Source organism: Thamnophis elegans, chromosome 8 (genome assembly GCF_009769535.1).
Source record: "Thamnophis elegans isolate rThaEle1 chromosome 8, rThaEle1.pri, whole genome shotgun sequence".
NCBI lineage: Eukaryota > Metazoa > Chordata > Lepidosauria > Squamata > Colubridae > Thamnophis > Thamnophis elegans.
This window is the reverse complement of record NC_045548.1, coordinates 6,051,455-6,069,780: the sequence shown is the minus strand read 5'-3', so window position 1 is coordinate 6,069,780 and position 18,326 is coordinate 6,051,455. Positions and strand designations below refer to the sequence as shown.

The 18,326-nt window shown below is 43.1% G+C and overlaps 1 protein-coding gene across 5 annotated transcripts in view; it reads left to right on the top strand.

Moving 5' to 3' along the window:
- The window catches only part of RREB1 (ras responsive element binding protein 1), a 193,389-nt gene that overhangs the window by 91,386 nt on the left and 83,677 nt on the right, over window positions 1-18,326 (top strand). For 4 of the 5 annotated variants that reach the window (XM_032222644.1, XM_032222642.1, XM_032222646.1 and 1 more), the window contains exon 3: window positions 15,683-15,765. The exons of the other annotated variant lie outside the window; for it this stretch is intronic. The gene's annotated coding sequence lies outside the window, so the exon portion shown is untranslated. The remainder of the gene's footprint in view (window positions 1-15,682; window positions 15,766-18,326) is intronic. 5 annotated transcript variants of the gene reach the window in all.

The following is an 18,326-nucleotide window of genomic DNA, read 5'->3' as shown; positions in this document are numbered from 1 at the left end:
TATTGCTGAGGAAAAACTCAGATCACACTTCCACGTGTGGGACCCTCAATGAATTAGATCAGGGGCATGGTAGCCATGAACTCCTGGGCCAGTGATGGCTAACCTTTTTGTTGTCATGTGCTGAAAGTGTGTGTGTTGTGTGTGTGTGTCCCCGCACCCATAATGCAATGCATGCGTGACACCCCGTGTGCCCTGTCCCCCTGTGCATGTGCGGGTGACCCCCCACGCTCCCCCTGCACATCCGTGCATGACCTGCATCATGTTTTTAGCCTTCTAGGAGTAAAAATGGGCTGCGGGAGGGGCACGCAGTGCACCGCTCCCCCCGTCCCCACGCATATCTGTGCATCTCCCACATCCCACCCGCACCCCGTTCATGTGCAGCAGAGCCCCGAAAATCATCTGGTTGGCAGGAGGCGTGCATGCATGTGTGGTGGAGCTGTGCTGGGGTGACAGCTTTCATGCCCGCAGAGAGGGCTGTGCATGCCACAAGTTTCCTAGGCCACCTCTGACTCCACACCCCCAAAAAAGGCAGGTTGATGTGTCCCACTACGCAACGTAGCCACAAGGTCAGAGAGACCAGCCAGGGAAGCAGCCACACATCAGACAGAGCATGGCAACCCCCCGCCCCTCCTTCCCATCCTTCGACCCAGCTTCACAAACAGGATCTCCGGTTATCTGTGAGTCAGCATCTCTGAAAATCCCCAGAGCCTCCCAAATAACACTTACTCCCCCACTCAATTGAGTAAACGGCTAGTATCTTGAGCTATTTATAAGACTTATATACAAGAATTCTGATTAAGTTTTGGACTCAAAGCATTGTGCTATTGACATCTGCTTAGGAACAATACCTAGATAGGTGGCAGTTGATTTTAAGGCGATCCGGTCTGAAAGAAATCAGCATGCGTTGGTTGAAGGAGTCAGGACTGAGTCACACACCCTGTTAGTTTTGTAGCAAAAAAATAGTATTCAGGAAAAAAATAATAAGAGCTTTCAAAGTAAGTCAATTAAGTCTAATGCCACCAGGCCCTTCCCTTTTGTGAGACGATGTGTGGTTGCATTAGAGAGGCCTGTACAATAACACTGCTTGGGCAAAACTCCAAAGCTCTCAATATGAACAATATTTACATAAGTTGAACCGGCCTCCTTTTGGAGAGCTAGCAGGAAATCCAAAGACTGCTGAGTGGTCAGCGCAGAAGATAAAAACAGACAAGAATTGGGCTGCTGGGGACTCCCTTGGATGCAAGCTTAAGCAACGACCGACTGGAACTTTCCCTGCATTCATGGATTCAAAATAGAAAGTAGACGTCGTGCCTGCTCTCAATTTATGCTGACTCAGTGGTGTGGTAGTGTCAGGAACACCGAGAATGTGTTGAACCCTCAAACCATCACATGTAGTTGCTTTGCATAGAAACGACACATGTAAGCATTCTGTTCTATAGTATATGGGTCGACTTTGTCTTTTCTTTTTGAAGGATTGATAATAATATATATATATATTAAGAGGCATCTCAGCTGATACAGGAGGAGAACCTTGTGGCTTAGTGGTTAACACAACTGCTTAATATATAATACAGCACAGGTCCAAATCCCAGTAAGGGTATGGCTAGCTGATGAGAGCTAAATAGCTTGAAATAGATCTATACTAGTCTCCCTTTATTTATTTATCAGCACAAATACAACACACACACACACACACACACACACACACACACACATATTCCATTTATTTTTATTATTTTTACATTTAAAACAATGCAGTACCGCAAAGTCGGAGTGATTATACATTCACATTATATACAGCTGGTCACAACTATTGACAATCAGCCTACTTAATACATTATCAATCCTTCTGTCCAATCACAATAGATACAGCTTGTTCCAGTCTTGTCCCCTTGTCTTATACCAGTCATAAAATCTGTTCCAGACTTCAAAATATTCTGATTCCCCTTTATTTTTAAGTTCAAGGGTGAGCCTATCTGCTTCCACGCCAGGCCAACACTTTTCTGATTATATCTAGCTCCGATGTTGTATTTTCTTTTTTCCAATACTGCGCAAAAGTTATGCGCGCCGCAGTTAGTACATGTATAATTAAATGAAGTGTATCTTTCTTAAACCCCTCTGGTATTATACCTAGGAGAAAATAAAAATAAAATTTTAAAACTTTAAAACTAAAAAAAAATATTCTTCCCTTTGCAGTCCAACCCTCCGCATTCATTTAATTTTGTATATTAACTTTCCCATTGAGGACAGCCTTTCTAAATGATTAATGCAGTTTTGACAACTCCATGGAACCGCTAGGCGAAAGACACCTGATCTCTTATTTATTCCATCCTTTCTTTAGTTTCCCCCCCTCTCTATCTCTCCCTCTTTTTTTGCTCTCTTCCTCCTTCTTATCCCTCATGCTGTTGCTTTATGGGAAAGGGAGGATGGGAAAATCCAGCACATTTGTTACCAATTAAGCGGCAAGTACATTCTCAAAACGTAGTAGGTCTCACGAGTGGTGGGGTGTGTGTTGTGTATGTGTGTGTGTTTTGTTTTTGTTATGTTAGTGGGTAACTCTGTAAATGAAAAAGAAAATCATCACCCCTAATCTTATGTGACTCAGCCTGGCATGGACGTTTTTTGTTTCAATAAGCCAGTTAAGCAATTAGGCACCCTGGGGAATGGGTTATTATGAACTAATCATTCCCCGGAGTTCAAGAAGGTATGAAATATAGCCAGCATACGAGAGCTTGACAATCTTCTAAGTGTAGTAATCCCTTAGAACCAAGCCACATTCTTCTGAATTGCCCTACTACTATTTTAAAGCCCTTTACTCCCCAAGAAAGGAAATTTAACAAATTTCTTTTAGACCAGGATCTCTAAAACTCCGGAGCGATCTGCAGAATTGTCCCAATTTGACATAAGGAATGTGGAAAGGATCTCTTTGTACGGGAACAGCTGTGTTACTCTGGGATGGCAAACAATCGGAGGGAATCTGGCAGTACATTTTCTAACTAACCCATCCTGTTAAGAGGCATCCGTTTCCAAGAGTTGCAACGTACTTCTTCCATATGTTATCAGATGTCTTCTGATTCATTTTTTTTGGGGGGGGGGGGAATGTAGGCAATCCTTGACTTACAACAGTTCATTTAGTTGACAGTTCAACATTACAACAGCACTGAAAAAAATGAGTTACGGTTAAGAGCCGAGGTGGCGCAGTGGTTAGAGTGCAGCATTGCAGTCTACTTCAGCTGACTGCTATTTCTGCAGTTCGGCGGTTCAAATCTCACTGGCTTAAGGTTGACTCAGCCTTCCATCCTTCCGAGGTGGGTAAAATGAGGACCCGGATTGTTGTTGGGGGCGATATGCTGACTCTGTAAACCGCTTAGAGAGGGCTGAAAGCCCTATGAAGCGGTATATAAGTCTAACTGCTATTGCTATTGCTATTTTTCACTCCAATGGCCACTGCAGCATCCACGCTGTCATGTGATTGACATTCATATGCTTGGCAACTGTTTCATATTTATGACGGTTGCAGTGTTCCTGATCACCCTTTTCAACTTTTTGACGAGTGAAATCAATGGGAAAGCCAGATTCGCTTAACGGTGTTACTAATTTCACAACTGCAGCGATTCACTTAACAAATGTGGCAAGACAGGTCGTAAAATGGGGCAAACCCCACTTAACAAATGTCTCATAAATTTCGAGCTCAGTTGTGGTCGTAAGTCAAGGACCACCCGTACAAGTAAAAGGCAGTGATAAATGAGAAGAAAGGTCGTTAAAGGTATTACCGCTGTCAAATCAATTGAAATACTACAACATTTCTACAAGCGTGGAACTCAAAAGCAATTTTGTACAATTGCCGTTGGCCTAACAAAAGTATTGCCTTTTGCCAGTTTTATTTACTGTTGCTGGTTCTTGGATCTGCCTCGTTTGAGGAATATAGTCTGGAAATCATTTGAGCAACATTATTTGCTTAGCTACCTAAAAATGCAGTTGCTGAGGCTAGGAATTCCAGAAGATCATCAAAAGGAGGGTTCTGCTTTCTCTGTTCTCTGCTCTCCCCCACCTCCAATGCCTTTATTTATATTCAGAGATCCTTGAGTAAAGTGTTTCCAAGTAAGCAAAATAGGAATTTTCCTTCCGCCACAAATATGGATCTGTGCTGGAGTTCAAATCATACACTGGGGCAGGCGTTTGCTCGTTGTTTCTAGTTTCTTAATTTAGACATTGATCCTATGAAATTTGACTGCTGGCTTCAGTTTAATATGTTGTGCCACCTGTTTGCAGTGATTAAGGTTCACCAAGTACTTCACCATGTCATAGCGAGCACTTGGAGATGATGGCTTCATCTTTATCCCACATCTTCTCCTGGTTAGCACCTTGTAAAGCCAGTCTGCACCCCCCCCCAAAAAAAACATGTTTAAAAATGCCCAGAAAGATTTTTATCACCTCTTGAGTCTACCTATTCTCTTTGGGTTTGGCCCCCTTTTTGCTTCAAATAAAAAATACAAGCTATAACAAACAAGCATGAATTTTGAATCTTCCAAAGTTCTTTTGCACCGTTTTCTAAAAAAATTATCCCTGGGTGAGTGTCTTACTTGAAAAGCCAGTTTTTAAACAGTTTTTTTTTTTTTTACAAATAATGATTTAATTTTTAACAGCACTCTCGAAAAAAAAACCCCAACCCAATGCATTGGGACTAGCTTTTGAATGAATTGAGGATATTTCTAGGTAATATTTTGCATGCTGTAAAGCCTGTATCTCTGAGAAAAAAATGGCACAAAAGCTCATATAATTAAGAATTTCCCTTTTAATGTTGAACCTTTTTTTAAAGAAAAGAACTGAAAGAATAGTCCCTGACTTCCCAAAATTGCTTATAGTAGAAGAAAGCTACTAGACTTCTCAAAGTTTAAGTTTAAGTTTAATGAAATTTATATGCCGCCCAATCCCGAAGGACTCCGGGCGGCTTACAAAAAAGAAAAAAAGAAAGAAAAAGAAAGTAAGAAAAAGATAGTTTAAAATTCACAAAACACATGCATTCGTTCTAATCGGGGCTGGACTTCACAATGAAGTCAACAGCCCCAGGCCTGCCGGAATAGCCAGGTTTTAATAGCTTTCCTGAAGGCCATGAGAGTGGGTATGGTCCGGATCTCTGGGGGTAGCTGATTCCAAAGGGCCGGAGCAGCCACAGAGAAGGCTCTCCTCCGGGGGCCCGCCAGCCGACACTGTCTGGCTGACGGCATCTGAAGGAGGCCCAATCTGTGGGATCTTACCGGCCGCTGGGAGGTATGTGGCAATAGGCGGTCTCGCAAAGTCTCAGATATGATGGGAATTACCGACACAACTGAGGTAGCAGGTTAAGGAAGACTGGAACATGCCTTGTTAGACACACTGAGACACACACTAAGATTGTAGGAGTAGATTAACTGAATTGAACAATCAGGCTAGGGAAACAATATGTTGCATTCCTGTTTGTTCAGAATGTTTTGTAATAGATGTAGGTACCATAAAAGTGCCAGCTTTGTTTATGTCTCTTTCAAAGTAGAAGTCTGTAACTTAACTCACTTCCTGCGGAAAGAGTCTTCTTTTCTGAGGATGCTTTCTCCCATATTTTACCTGCCTATGATTGTACAGTGGTAGCTTGGTACTCAACTGCTATGAAACTCATTGAATTTGGTACTCAACGCATTTTGATTTGAAAAAAATTGTCCTGGTACTCATTGTTTGTTTAGTATCAAGCTAGAACTTGTCATTCTCAGTGCCTTGTGACTCACTACATTATTCTATATCAGAAAAAAAATGTTTGGTACTCATTGTTTTGATGCTGATCATGCCTCCCAGAACCAATTAACGATGGTTTTCCGAGGTATCAATGTAACAGGAGACTAATAGAATTAGTGAGTAGACTGAACCCATGGTCTTCCGCTTCAAACAGTAAAGAAAGGCTGGAACTATGCCTTCTGTACACTGTGTAGCATGAGTGATCTGTGCTCAGCCTTCAGGCAATCACACTTCCCCAGTTTACTCAGGTTAATCATCCCTAGAATTGTGCTAGCTTTCTGAAATCCTGAGAAGTCCAGTGCAACCATGAAGATCTCACAAGCACACTAATCCAGCTCTCCAATTCAGCATGGAATTGTCCCTGGCTTTAAAGCATAAGGCCTTTGTGCCAAGAACCGAGTCCAAATATTTCTCACTAAATTAATATTAAAGAAGAGTGCAATAATTTTGTGGATCTGGGAACGAGCCTCATTTAAGTCAATGGCTTTTATTGCAAGGGGATGCATTTTGTAGCGATGTGTGGTTAGGCTGTGTCCAACGCCGCAACTGTGTATGCGCAATGTGTGATGGGCAATCACACATTTGACTCTCTTTCATACTCTTGGGGAACGGAGACGGGACGAGTGTCGATTTCCCATCTTAATGAGTTGCCTTTTTTGCTCTTTCGGAGACCAGAATGTTAGCCTGGGCTTACAAGAAATAGAAGGCATCTCGATAATGTATTCAGCTAATTAAAAGCAAATAAATCTGTGTGCATATCTTGCTGGTACCTTAAACTCTTTCCCCAGTGAAACTCATCTTCAGAAGGTGGGAGACGTCTGCAATAAGAGACAGCAGACTGGGTCACTGTATTTGTTGGAAGTGTGATGTCAGGGAGCCGAAGACAAAACGATGTGGATGATAAGGGGGGAGTTGGAGATGCATTTGTTTAGGAGACGCTTAGTCACTGAAGCCGTCCAAGCAAAGAACCCCCCACCCCCCAGGGATAAAACAGCTGAAAATAAGAGGGTCTGTTTTGCTCTTGACTTGAGAGGAGTGGCCCACCGTAATAAATTGACTGTGTGGCAGCTGTCTGCCAGCTTTGTCCCTTAATCCCGTCAGTAAGAGCAGCCAGGATTGCAAATGCTGCTTTCAAGCAGAATTCAGTGGATTGGGGAGGGAAGGGGCAGAAGAGGAGGCAGTGAGATGATGACTTTCGTACGATCAGCCGGTTTTAATTCTTTGGTTATTTTGAAAGTTTCACAGGGTTTTTCCCCTCAGCCTCCGTTAAAAGGAAAAATACCGAGAATTAAATAGTCTCACATTTTAAATTGCTTTTCCCCCCCAAAAATAAGTCAACATCCGTGTCACTGAAAGATAGATGTGATGGGGAGGATTTTAAAAAGCCATAATCCTAGATTAGCTCCCCCCTTCCCCCCCCTTAAAGCAAATGTTAATTGGGAATGGCTTGATTTTAAGACATAATGAGGTTTATTAAATTTCTTCTTTATGAGCTGCTACTCATTTAAACAAGCCAATCTTGTTTCAGAGACATCCCTTTAACTAAGATGTAGCTGGAATACCAACAAATCGTTATTATTGATGCTGCTGTTTCTTGCTTTCCATCCCCAGGTATTTTCTATTTAGAACCTGTAAGGGTGTTGTTTCCTTTCTTTGCATTTGATGCTAGAGATAAAGCCTCCCTCGGGTTTATTTGTTCATTTGTTTATTGACTTTATATAGCATGATGTAACTCTGGGCAGTGTACACACAACAAACATTTAACAACCAGTATAACAACCAGAGGGAGCCGAGGTGGCGCAGTGGTTAAATGCAGCACTGCAGGCTACTTCAGCTGACTGCAGTTCTGCAGTTCGGCGGTTCAAGTCTCACCGGCTCAGGGTTGACTCAGCCTTCCATCCTTCCGAGGTGGGTAAAATGAGGACCCGGATTGTTGTTGGGGGCGATAGGCTGACTCTGTAAACCGCTTAGAGAGGGCTGAAAGCCCTATGAAGCGGTATATAAGTCTAACTGCTATTGCTATAATTTATCCAGTTTTAAAAAAATAAATGAAAACCATCCTAACAAAAAAGACAGGGAAGAATAAAGTCAAACTTATACCAGCCATTTGATGGGCTCCATGCTTTTTGATGGCAAAACCAAGTTCTGAGGGCCTTCTGGAGAGCCAATAGGGTTGGGGCCAACTTCACCTTGGAGGAGATGAGACTCCAAAGGGAAGGGGGGACATGGCAGAAAAGGCTTTCCTCCTTGGTCCCGCCAAGTGAAGCTCTTTGGCGGATGGAACCTCATGAAGGGCCTGATGGGATGGGTGGGTGTAATTGGGGCAAAGTGGTCCCTCAAATAACCAAATAGCCCAGGTAATAGTGATCATACAGTGTAGTCCTTGGTTTAAGTTGGTTTATTGGATTTATATGCCGCCCTTCTCCCAAGGACTCAGGGCGGCATACAACATTAGGAAAAAAAACATATATTACAAAAGTTTTTTAAAAAAATTAAAAAAAATATCCAAAAAACAAACCCAATTAAGATTCACAATAACATTTAAAAAAATCAATTAAAATTAACAATGATCAATCATTTATTTTGTTTTGTTCAGGCCAAGCTGGCTTGCTGGAAAAGCCAACTTTGTAGGGCGCGTTGGAAGGACCGGAAGTCGGGGATTATACGAAGCTCCAGGGGCAGCTCATTCCAGAGGGAAGGCACTCCCACAGAGAAGGCTCTCCCCCTGGGGGTCGCTAGCCGACACTGTCGGCTGTCCTTGGCTTACAACAGTTTGTTTAGTGACTGTTCATTTTTAGAACGACATAGAAAACAGTGACTTGTGGCTGTTTTTCACAGTTCCAACGTTTACAGCATGCCCATGATCAGGTGATCAAAATCCAGAGGCCTGGCAACTGACCTATATTTGTGACACATTGCAGTGTTCCGGGGTCATGTGATCTTTTTTTGGGGGGGGTGACCTCCTGACAAGGGGAAGACAGATTCACTTAACAACTGGGTTACTAACTCATCAGCTGCAGTGGTTCACTTAATAACTGTGGCAAGAAAGGTCGTAAAATGGGGCAAAACTCACTTAAACATCTCACTTAACAACAGAAATGTTGGGCTTAATTGATGCTGTAAGTCGAGGGCTACCTGTATCATGGAAATCATTTGCTGCTTTCGTCTTCTGCAGTTGTTTCCCGCATTTCAGTGGTGGGTTTCAAAAAATTTTCGAACCTACTCTGTGGGTGTGGCCTCCTTTGTGGGAGTGGCTTGCCGGCCATGTGACCTGGTGGGAGTGGCTTGCCAGCCATGTGTTCTCTCTCTCTCTCTCTCTCTCTCTTTCTCTTTCCTTCCTTTTGTCTCTCTGTCCCTTTTTCCTCCTTTTCTTTCATCTCTCTTTCTTTCTTTCTTTCTTTCTTTCTTTCTTTCTTTCTTTCTTTCTTTCTTCCTTCCTTCCTTCCTTCCTTCCTTCCTTCCTTCCTTCCTTCCTTCCTCCCTCCCTCCCTCCCTTCCTTCCTTTCTTTCTCTTTCTCTGTGTGATTCTCTCTCTCTCTGTGTGTGTGTGTGTGTGTGTGTGTGTGTGTGTCAGTGGTGGGTTTCAAAATTTTTGGGAACCTCTTCTGTAGGTGTGGCCTGCTTTCCGGGTCCACTGGTGGAACCTCTTCTAACCGGTTCAGTAGATTTGATGAACCGGTTCTACCGAACTGGTGTGAACTGGTAGGAACCCACCTCTGCCACATTTCTTAGTTTTTTTTTGGAGATCAGTCGGCATTTGCTAATGGGCTACCAACTCTTTGGATTCTATGATGTATTTGTCTTGTTTATTGTGATGAATTTCTAAATATGTGTGGGGGAAACAAAGCATAGTAGAACCAGAGTGGGAATCCGAGTTATCAACTAAAAGGCAACTGTTGTACTCTTCTTATTAAATGCCAAAACACACATATTTAAAAAAGAGAGGATGAAAATGCCCCGAAGGATGCTGAACTTCATAACTGAAAGTCTTCGAGTTCATGTGCTGTCTCTCCTTTCCACTTAAGGGAAGCTTGACTTTCTCCTTTATCCCACTCTCAGTCCCGTATTTGTTTTCGGAGTGACTCAAAAATTGGATCACTGACTATTGCCAAATGAATAGCTTTGTGGTCAACCATTGGTCACTTGATTTGTATTTGAATGCTATTTGTAGTTCCTGGGTCGGGGAGATTTTATTTTGTGCGGGGGGGGGGAGTGGGGGAGTGTTGAGGTTTATGCATTGTTAATGAGCTTAAAGAGGCTTTTGATGGAGAAAATCACAAGTTAGAATAGCGTGCAGAAAACATTAGACGCAGCCTTGTTGGTTTTCTCTTTGGCGATCCCTGAAAAGATTTTCAGCCGAAAGATTTGTGGTTGAAGAGATAGACATAGAAAAAAGATGGTTAAAGGTCATAAAAGCAGTGAAAAGCGAGCATTGGTTGGTTAACTCATCGCTGTTGGTGCCTGAAACTCTGCACTTTAAATCCTCCCCTGTCAATTAGTGAGGAAAAATGCCTTAACTTAGTGTGTAAAGTGGCTGCGTAAATGTGCTCCTTCCATGTTGCTTCAGTGTATAATTGTGGAGGAAAGCATCTTTGGCTAGGAAGGTCAAAGTCAACCTTCCCCCCCTTGCTTGCCAGGATCCTAAGCCAGGGATGGGAAGGGAGATTCCCTGCCTTTTCTCCTAGTTAACAGGTGCACGGAGCAAATGCCCAGAGAGATTTCTGACATCATTGAATTGCAGCTTTTCCTTCATCGGGGCATTACGGCTTCTTCAGTTTCCACTGGGACTTAGTAAGAATAGCCAGTTCCTTGGCTGTCCATGGTGTTCCAGATCTTGGCATTTGCATGTCCAATTGATGGTCAAATTGGGACGTGAGAGCCATGAATATGGCAGGGGCTGTCATTACATGCCCTGTGGCAGCCCCAGTTTGCACACAGTTGGGGTGCAGTGTGTTTAAAACTATATAACTATAAGAATTAGACTTGTGATACCACTGTTCTCCATCCTGCTGTTGTGTTCCCTAATCTGTAGCCTGGCTACTTTCTTTCTATAATTATCTGAATTATTTCCAAGTTGGTTCATCTATCCCAGAACGATGACATCCTTATTTCGAATCTGTGCGTTCGATACAGAGATTATTTTCAGGCACGGAAACTATCGTTCCGACTTCCTTTTCTAATTTCAAAGTTTGCTAAAATGTTTTTTGGACATTTGATTGCTCAAATGCCACATTGCAAGTATAAACACTGCGGTAAATATATATATTTCCCCCCTTCTATATAGCCTAGCTAATGCTAGAAAATGCTATTATGAAGATTCCGACTTAGCTTGTTTTGTGGATAATCTCTCTGTAAGTTCTGTGCTATGTAGATATATAATATGCTCTCTCTCTCTCCCCCCCCCCCCCTCCGTCCCTCTCTCTCACACACAATGTTAACATTCACTATCCTGATAGCTTTTGGTATATATGCTCCTATTATTGTTGAATGATCTCACGGTGAAAAATTAGCTATTTAAACATTGTAACCTTCAACAGTCCAGTAAAGGAAATTTGGCTAGAGACACCTGTTGATTTGTATCTTTCCTTCATTTTCTTGTTGTTGTTTTTTTTGGCTTTAGTCTCATTTTTTTTACTTCTGCTGCTACTCGTCATTAGTTGAGTACCTGAAACAGCTGCAATCCTCCCCTTGCTATGCACTACTATGTTACTACTGCAATGCGCTCTACATGGGGCAGCCCTTGAAGAGCATTCGGAGACTCCAGCTTGTCCAGAATGCAGCCGCGCGAGCGATCGTGGGTGCACCTCGGTTCACCCATGTAACACCTATCCTCCGCGAGCTGCACTGGCTGCCTTTTAGTCTCCGGATACGCTTCAAGGCGCTAGTTGTCACTTATAAAGCCCTTCATGGTATTGGACCTGGGTACTTGAGAGACCACCTGCTTCCAATTACCTCCACCAGACCGATTAGATCCCACAGATTAGGCCTCCTCCGAATTCCATCCGCCGGCCAGTGTCGACTGGCGACTACCCGGAGGAGAGCCTTCTCTGTGGCTGCTCCGACCCTCTGGAATGAACTCCCCATGGAGATTCGAACCCTCACCACCCTCCAGGCCTTCCGCATAGCCCTTAAAACCTGGCTGTTCCGACAGGCCTGGGGCTAAAGAGCTGTTGCCCCCGTCTCGAATGGTATGACTGTCGTGTTTTAAATTATGCATTGTTATGTGTCGTTTTTAATCTTTGTCTGTATCCCCCTTCCCTGGTTTGAGTTGTGAGCCGCCCTGAGTCCCCTTCGGGGGAAAAGGGCAGCATATAAATATAATAAACAAACAAACAAACAAACAAACAAACTTTTTTTTTTGGGGGGGGGGGTATTGCAAACTTCCAAGAGGTCCTGATGTTGTAGATAAATTCAGGTGGGTTTGCAGTGAGAAAGAGAAAAATTCTGCAATAGTGATAAAGAATAAACCGTTAAGGAATCTGTTCTGGATTAGCGTTTTTGACAGCAGAGCTGCCTACTGGGGAAAAAAAATAGCATTATGTAAACAACAACACAAAATAGAAGTGCTTCAGGATAGTAAGCAAATGTTGCTAAGGAGCAGTGACAAAAAGTTGCAAATACTTTATGCAGTAATATGGAAGCTGAGTTGAAGATGTTAAGGCCCAAGTTCAGCCCAGATTTATCCTCTCAAAAGCAAAAAAAAAGGGCTGTATATTGGTTTTTGTTTCAGAAAACCAGGAAGCCTTAGAATTAAATCCTAAAATGGTGTGTTCACTAAAAAGCCTTTGTAAAAGCATGTAAACATTTGTAAGCAAACTTAATCCAAGGAATTGTTTCTTTTCAAAGTCAAGGGCCTCAAAGTTAAAGAGGATAAGTCTCTATGAACGTTACACCGTAGGAACAATATAATGCGTAAGGAGAGCAAGTTATTTTATATGTCCCCATTAATTGCTTCTAGTCTGGAGTGAAAAGGACCAGGAGAAAGAGAGTGTTTGACTTTGATAAGTTGTTGCCTGAAGTATAGTGGTGTGTGTATTTGAAATTCTAGTGCTGTTCTGACTTGTGCAGTCCATGATGTTGCTAGCAGCCCTACAAACTATCTCCCTTTGAAAACCTTGATTTCTAGTTTGCCTGGACATGTTCTTAAAAGCAGGATGAAATGGGCCAAACCCTTGTTTTCTGGCATTCTCTTAGCAGATAAAGATAAGTCTTGACAGCTGATTGAACAATACAGGCTGTGAAGCAACATGTTGAGTGAAAGCAGTCCTCCTTTATTGGACTCAAGGGAGGGAAACTGATAACTCTGATAATTGGACCGCCGTTGCACATATAAGGTCTTAATGTTCATTTTTGTATCACTTTGATTATGGGATCATTGGTAGTAGAACTCCTTTACTTTTAAAGCTCAGTTCAGTTCAGTTTATTAAATTTATATGCCGCCCTTTTCCCCCGAAGGGGACTCAGGGCGGCTCACAACTCGAACCGGGGAGGGGGATACAGACAAAAGATTTAAAAACAACAACATAACAATATATAATTTAAAACTCACAACAGTCATACCATTCGAGACGGGGGCAACAGCTCTTTAGCCCCAGGCCTGTCGGAACAACCAGGTTTTAAGGGCTTTGCGGAAGGCCTGGAGGGTGGTGAGGGTTCGAATCTCCACGGGGAGTTCGTTCTAGAGGGTCGGAGCAGCCACAGAGAAGGCTCTCCTCCGGGTAGTCGCCAGTCGACACTGGCCGGTGGATGGGATTCGGAGGAGGCCTAATCTGTGGGATCTACTCGGTCTAGTGGAAGTAATTGGCAGCAGGCGGTCTCTCAAGTACCCAGGTCCAATACCATGAAGGGCTTTATAAGTAACGACTACATGGTTTAGGACCTGGCTACCTGAGAGACCGCCTCCTGCCATTTACCTCCCAAAGACCGATAAGATCACACAGATTGGGCCTCCTCCGGGTGCCATCGGCCGGTCAATGTCGGCTGGCGACCCCCCCCCCCGGGGAAGGGCCTTCTCTGTTGCTGCCCCGGCCCTATGGAATGATCTCCCCGTGGAGATCCGGACCCTCACTACTCTTCCGGCTTTCCGTAAAGCTACCAAGACTTGGCTGTTCCGGCAGGCCTGGGGCTGTTGATTAGCATCCAGTCCCACTTTAAGTAGCATGTATGTTGTGTAATTTTAAACAATTGTATTTCTATTTTAATTTCTATTTTAATTTTTATATATTCCCTTGTTTGTCTGTAAGCCGCCCAGAGTCCCTAGGGAGTGGGCGGCATGCAAATGTCAATAATCTTCAAAACTTCCAAACTTTTGTTTTGGAAACAATACAGTGATCTCTCCAAATGTATTGGGATACAATTTCTATTCTATGGATGAGGGAATCAATAGTTTTATCATTTTACTTAGAATTTCCATTTTTTTTAAAAAAAAAGGCTAACTTATTTTTTAAATCTCCAGCATTCAGTCAAGTTAATGTCATCAAGAAATGGACACTGTGCATCAGAAATATTCATCAATTCAGGAGCTACTTTGAGGGGATGGCATAACATGGTTCAAAAGGAATAAACCAATACTGTTTTTCTTTAAAATCTTTAAGAACAGGGATGTGATACTATCTTTTGCCTATCTCTTTCAAGTCATGTGCGGAAATTTTTGAAGACACGAAAATTTCTGAATTTCAGAGGTGCAGTGTGGGGTTTAATTTGTTTAGGTTTAGGTTTCATTTTACTTATATGCCGCCCTATTCCCAGCGGGACTCAGGGCGGCGCACAAACCCAAGGGGGGAAAGGGAAACACAAAAAACTACAAATACAGACATATAAAAACGACCAACAGCCACACAGATCGAGCGGGGAAGGGAACTCATCGACCCCAGGCCTGCTGACACAGCCAGGTTTTAACGGCTTTTCGGAAGGCCTGGAGAGAGGTGAGGGTATGAATCTCTGAGGGGAGTTCGTTCCAGAGGGCCGGAGCTGCCACAGAGAAGGCCCTCCCCCGGGTAGTAGCCAGATGACATTGGCTAGTAGACGGAACCTGGAGGAGGCCAGCCCTGTGTGCTCTAATGGGTCTTTGGGAGGTAATTGGCAGCAGGCGGTCTCTCAAGTACCCAGGTCCAATACCATGAAGGGCTTTATAAGTGACGACTAGCACCTTGAAGCGTATCCGGAGACCAATCGGTAACCAGTGCAGCTCGCGGAGGATAGGTGTAACGTGGGTGTACCGAGGTGCACCCACGATCACTCGCGCGGCTGCATTCTGGACGAGCTGAAGTCTCCGAATGCTCTTCAAGGGCTGCCCCATGTAGAGCGCATTGCAGTAGTAAAGCCTCTTATGATCCAAATTACTGGTGAATTTAAATTGTCAGTAACAAATATTTTGCATGTTTTTCTTGTACTCTTCTGGTACAAAAAATGATGCACCAAGTACCAGGCACTAATATTTCACAATTTATTTATTTTTTTGGCTTAGATTATCAAGTTTTGTTTTCCATCACATTGTGTGTCCTGCCCGAAGGGCTGTAAGCTGTTCAGTTTTCTCTAGATATTTGTAGTGCTTGTATATTATTACATCCTTATATGGGTGTAAGCTTTACAAATTGCTATTGTAGATTTCAAAGTATGAACTCTGGTAACTGATTTTTTTGTTTTGTTTTGGATAATAGAAAAACAAATCAAAAACATTTATGTGTGGTTCTGAGGCAGGTGTCAGCTTCCGGTGGGATTTATTCTGAGAGGTTTGCCAATACTAAATTAAAACAGGTCAATTTAATTTTCCTACAAGTCTGAAGGAAAATGGCCTGTGTACTAAAATACAGATATCAACTCATCCGCTGGCAAAGAAGTGGCAGACATGTAATACAATTTAAAAAAAAATACAGCTGTGGAAGACCCTTATTTTTTTCATTTTCTCTTTTTCTAGGCAGTTTTTGTACTAATCCTTCATTTGTGCTGACATCATCAGGACTCAGATTACATCAGCAACTCAGAATTCACATTTTAAAGGTTAGTTTGGACCAACATGGCTTCTTTCTCATCTCTCCCCTGCCTTTTTTCCTTCTTCCTTTTTTCTTTTTGGGTTGAAGTGCCTGTTTCACTGTCTGACGTTATCCTTAATCCCGAGAGATCGGCGGGCTGTTGAGTGATTGCTGCTTGGATTCAGGTGGGAAAGGAGAGACTTGACTTGTACATTGGGAAAGAAAGTCTATTTTTTGTGCTGCCAGGGATCACCAAAGACGCAAATAGGAGAAGAGAAGGGATTTGGGAGTGTGTGTGAATGGATGGAGAAGCGATTTCCATGGATTAACTTGTAAAGCAACGTGATTAAGCAAGATACATGAAAACACACACAATTGCCAGCTAGTTATATGGCGAGAGATAGCCTCAATACTTCCAGAGGGCACTAGATGGAAGAATTCAAACCTATATTGGGGGGGGGGGGAGTCTATGATAATTCACCGCGACCAACACACCACAGGACAACTCTGCAGGTTACAACAGTTCATTTAGTGACCATTCATAGTTACAACGGTACCGAAAAAAGTGACTTTTTACACTTACAACCTTTCCAATACACCCCACTCCCCCGGTCAGATGATCAAAATTCCGTGACCCGTCAAAACCGTGGTAGACTAAAGCGCGCCCGATTAAAGCGCGTACGTGACGTCATCAGTAGCGCGACAAAAAAAATTAAAAATAAATTAAATTTAAATTAAAATAAAATTAAAGCAAGCCGATTCACATAAAGGTAAGGGTTAGGGTTAGGTTAAGGGTTAGGGTTAGGGTTAGGGTTAGGTTTAGGGTTACGTTAAGCGTTAGGGTTAGGTTAAGGGTTAGCGTTAGGTTTAGTGTTAGGTTAAGGGTTAGGTTTAGGGTTAGGTTTAGGGTTAGGTTTGGGAGAGTTAGGGTAAGGTTTTCGTTTTAATTTTAAATTTACCGCTCACAGCGCAATGTTTTCACAGCGCGATGTATCACAGCGCGATGTATTAAAAAGAAAGCACAACAGTCACACAATTCGGGTAGGGGTTAGAATCTTAACCCCAGGCCAGCCGGGACAGCCAGATCTTTACAGCAGCGCGGAAGGATTGGAGGGTGGTGAGGGTCCGAATCTCTACGGGGAGTTCGTTCCAGAGGGTCGGAGCAGCCACCGAGAAGGCTCTCCTCCGGGTAGTTGCCAGTCTGCACTGGCTGGAAGATGGAATTCGGAGGAGGCCTAATCGATGCGATCGTATCGGTCTAGTGGAGGTAATTGGCAGTAGGCGGTCTCTCAAGTACCCAGGCCCACTACCATGAAGGGCTTTGTAGGTGATAAGTAGCACCTTGAAGCGCACCCGGAGATCAACAGGAAGCCAGTGCAGCTCGCGGAGGATAGGTGTTACGTGGGTGAAGCGAGGTGGGGGGCAAAACTCACTTAACCATTGTCTTAGCAACAGAAACTTTGGGCTCAATTGTGCTCATAAATTGAGGACTACCTATATCTTCTCCAAGGGGTAGGTTCACTTCCAACTCATGTATAGCTGTGAAGTTTTTTTATGTATAATTGGGGGGTAGTGGAATTTTCCGGTTTGCACACACATTCATTGTTCTTTGGCCAACAATGCCTTGGCTATTGTTGGCCTATTGTGACTAGGGCCGAGGTGGCGCAGTGGGTAGAGTGCAGTACTGCAGGCTGCTTCAACTGTCTGCTTTCTGCAGTTCAGCGGTTCAAATCTCACCGGCTCAGAGTTGACTCAGCCTTCCATCCTTCCGAGGTGGGTGAAATGAGGACCCGGATTGTGGGGGTGATATGCTGACTCTGTAAACCACTTAGAGAGGGCTGAAAGCCCTATGAAGCGGTATATAAGTCTAACTGCTATTGCTATTGCTATTTCTAGGATCAGGCAGATGGGGGAGGACTTGTAGACTACAATGGATGCTCCTCTCTCTTTTACCAAAAGTCAACATTTTCTCATGAACACTTATTTACATTACCACCTTTCCATTGACTGTGAACAGAATTCAGCGACTGGTTTTCCTACAGTTTTTTTTTAATCGGGTGGGAAGTAGTAGTAGAAGTGCAGAACAAATGGTAGTAAAATTGTTTGTGAGAAAAAGCTTTTTTTTCAAGGTTTTCTTGGGTTCCTGATATTGTACACCAGGCCTCCACTGGTTTAAAGTTGGTTGAATAATAATGTTCATAGATTATCCAAATCAAACATAAAAGAATTTCAGGAAAGGATTGAAATACGGTTCAATTTGGTTTATGCAAACATATGGAAGCAATAAAATGAAATAACCCAAACTATTTCAGTTGCGCTGATTGGCTTGTGACGCGTGAGGCAAAATAGGATCTGAGAATGCTAGGTGCTGATCAGATAAAAATGATAAACACAGGTAATCCTTGACTTACAACAGTTCACTTATTGACCATCCAAAGATACAACGGCACTGAAAAAATTGACTTATGGCCGTTTTTCACCTGACTGTTGCAATATCCCCGTAGTGACATGATCAAAATTAAAACGCTTGGCCACTGATTCATAATTTATGACCACTGCAGTGTCCTGGGGTCATGTGATCACCGTTTG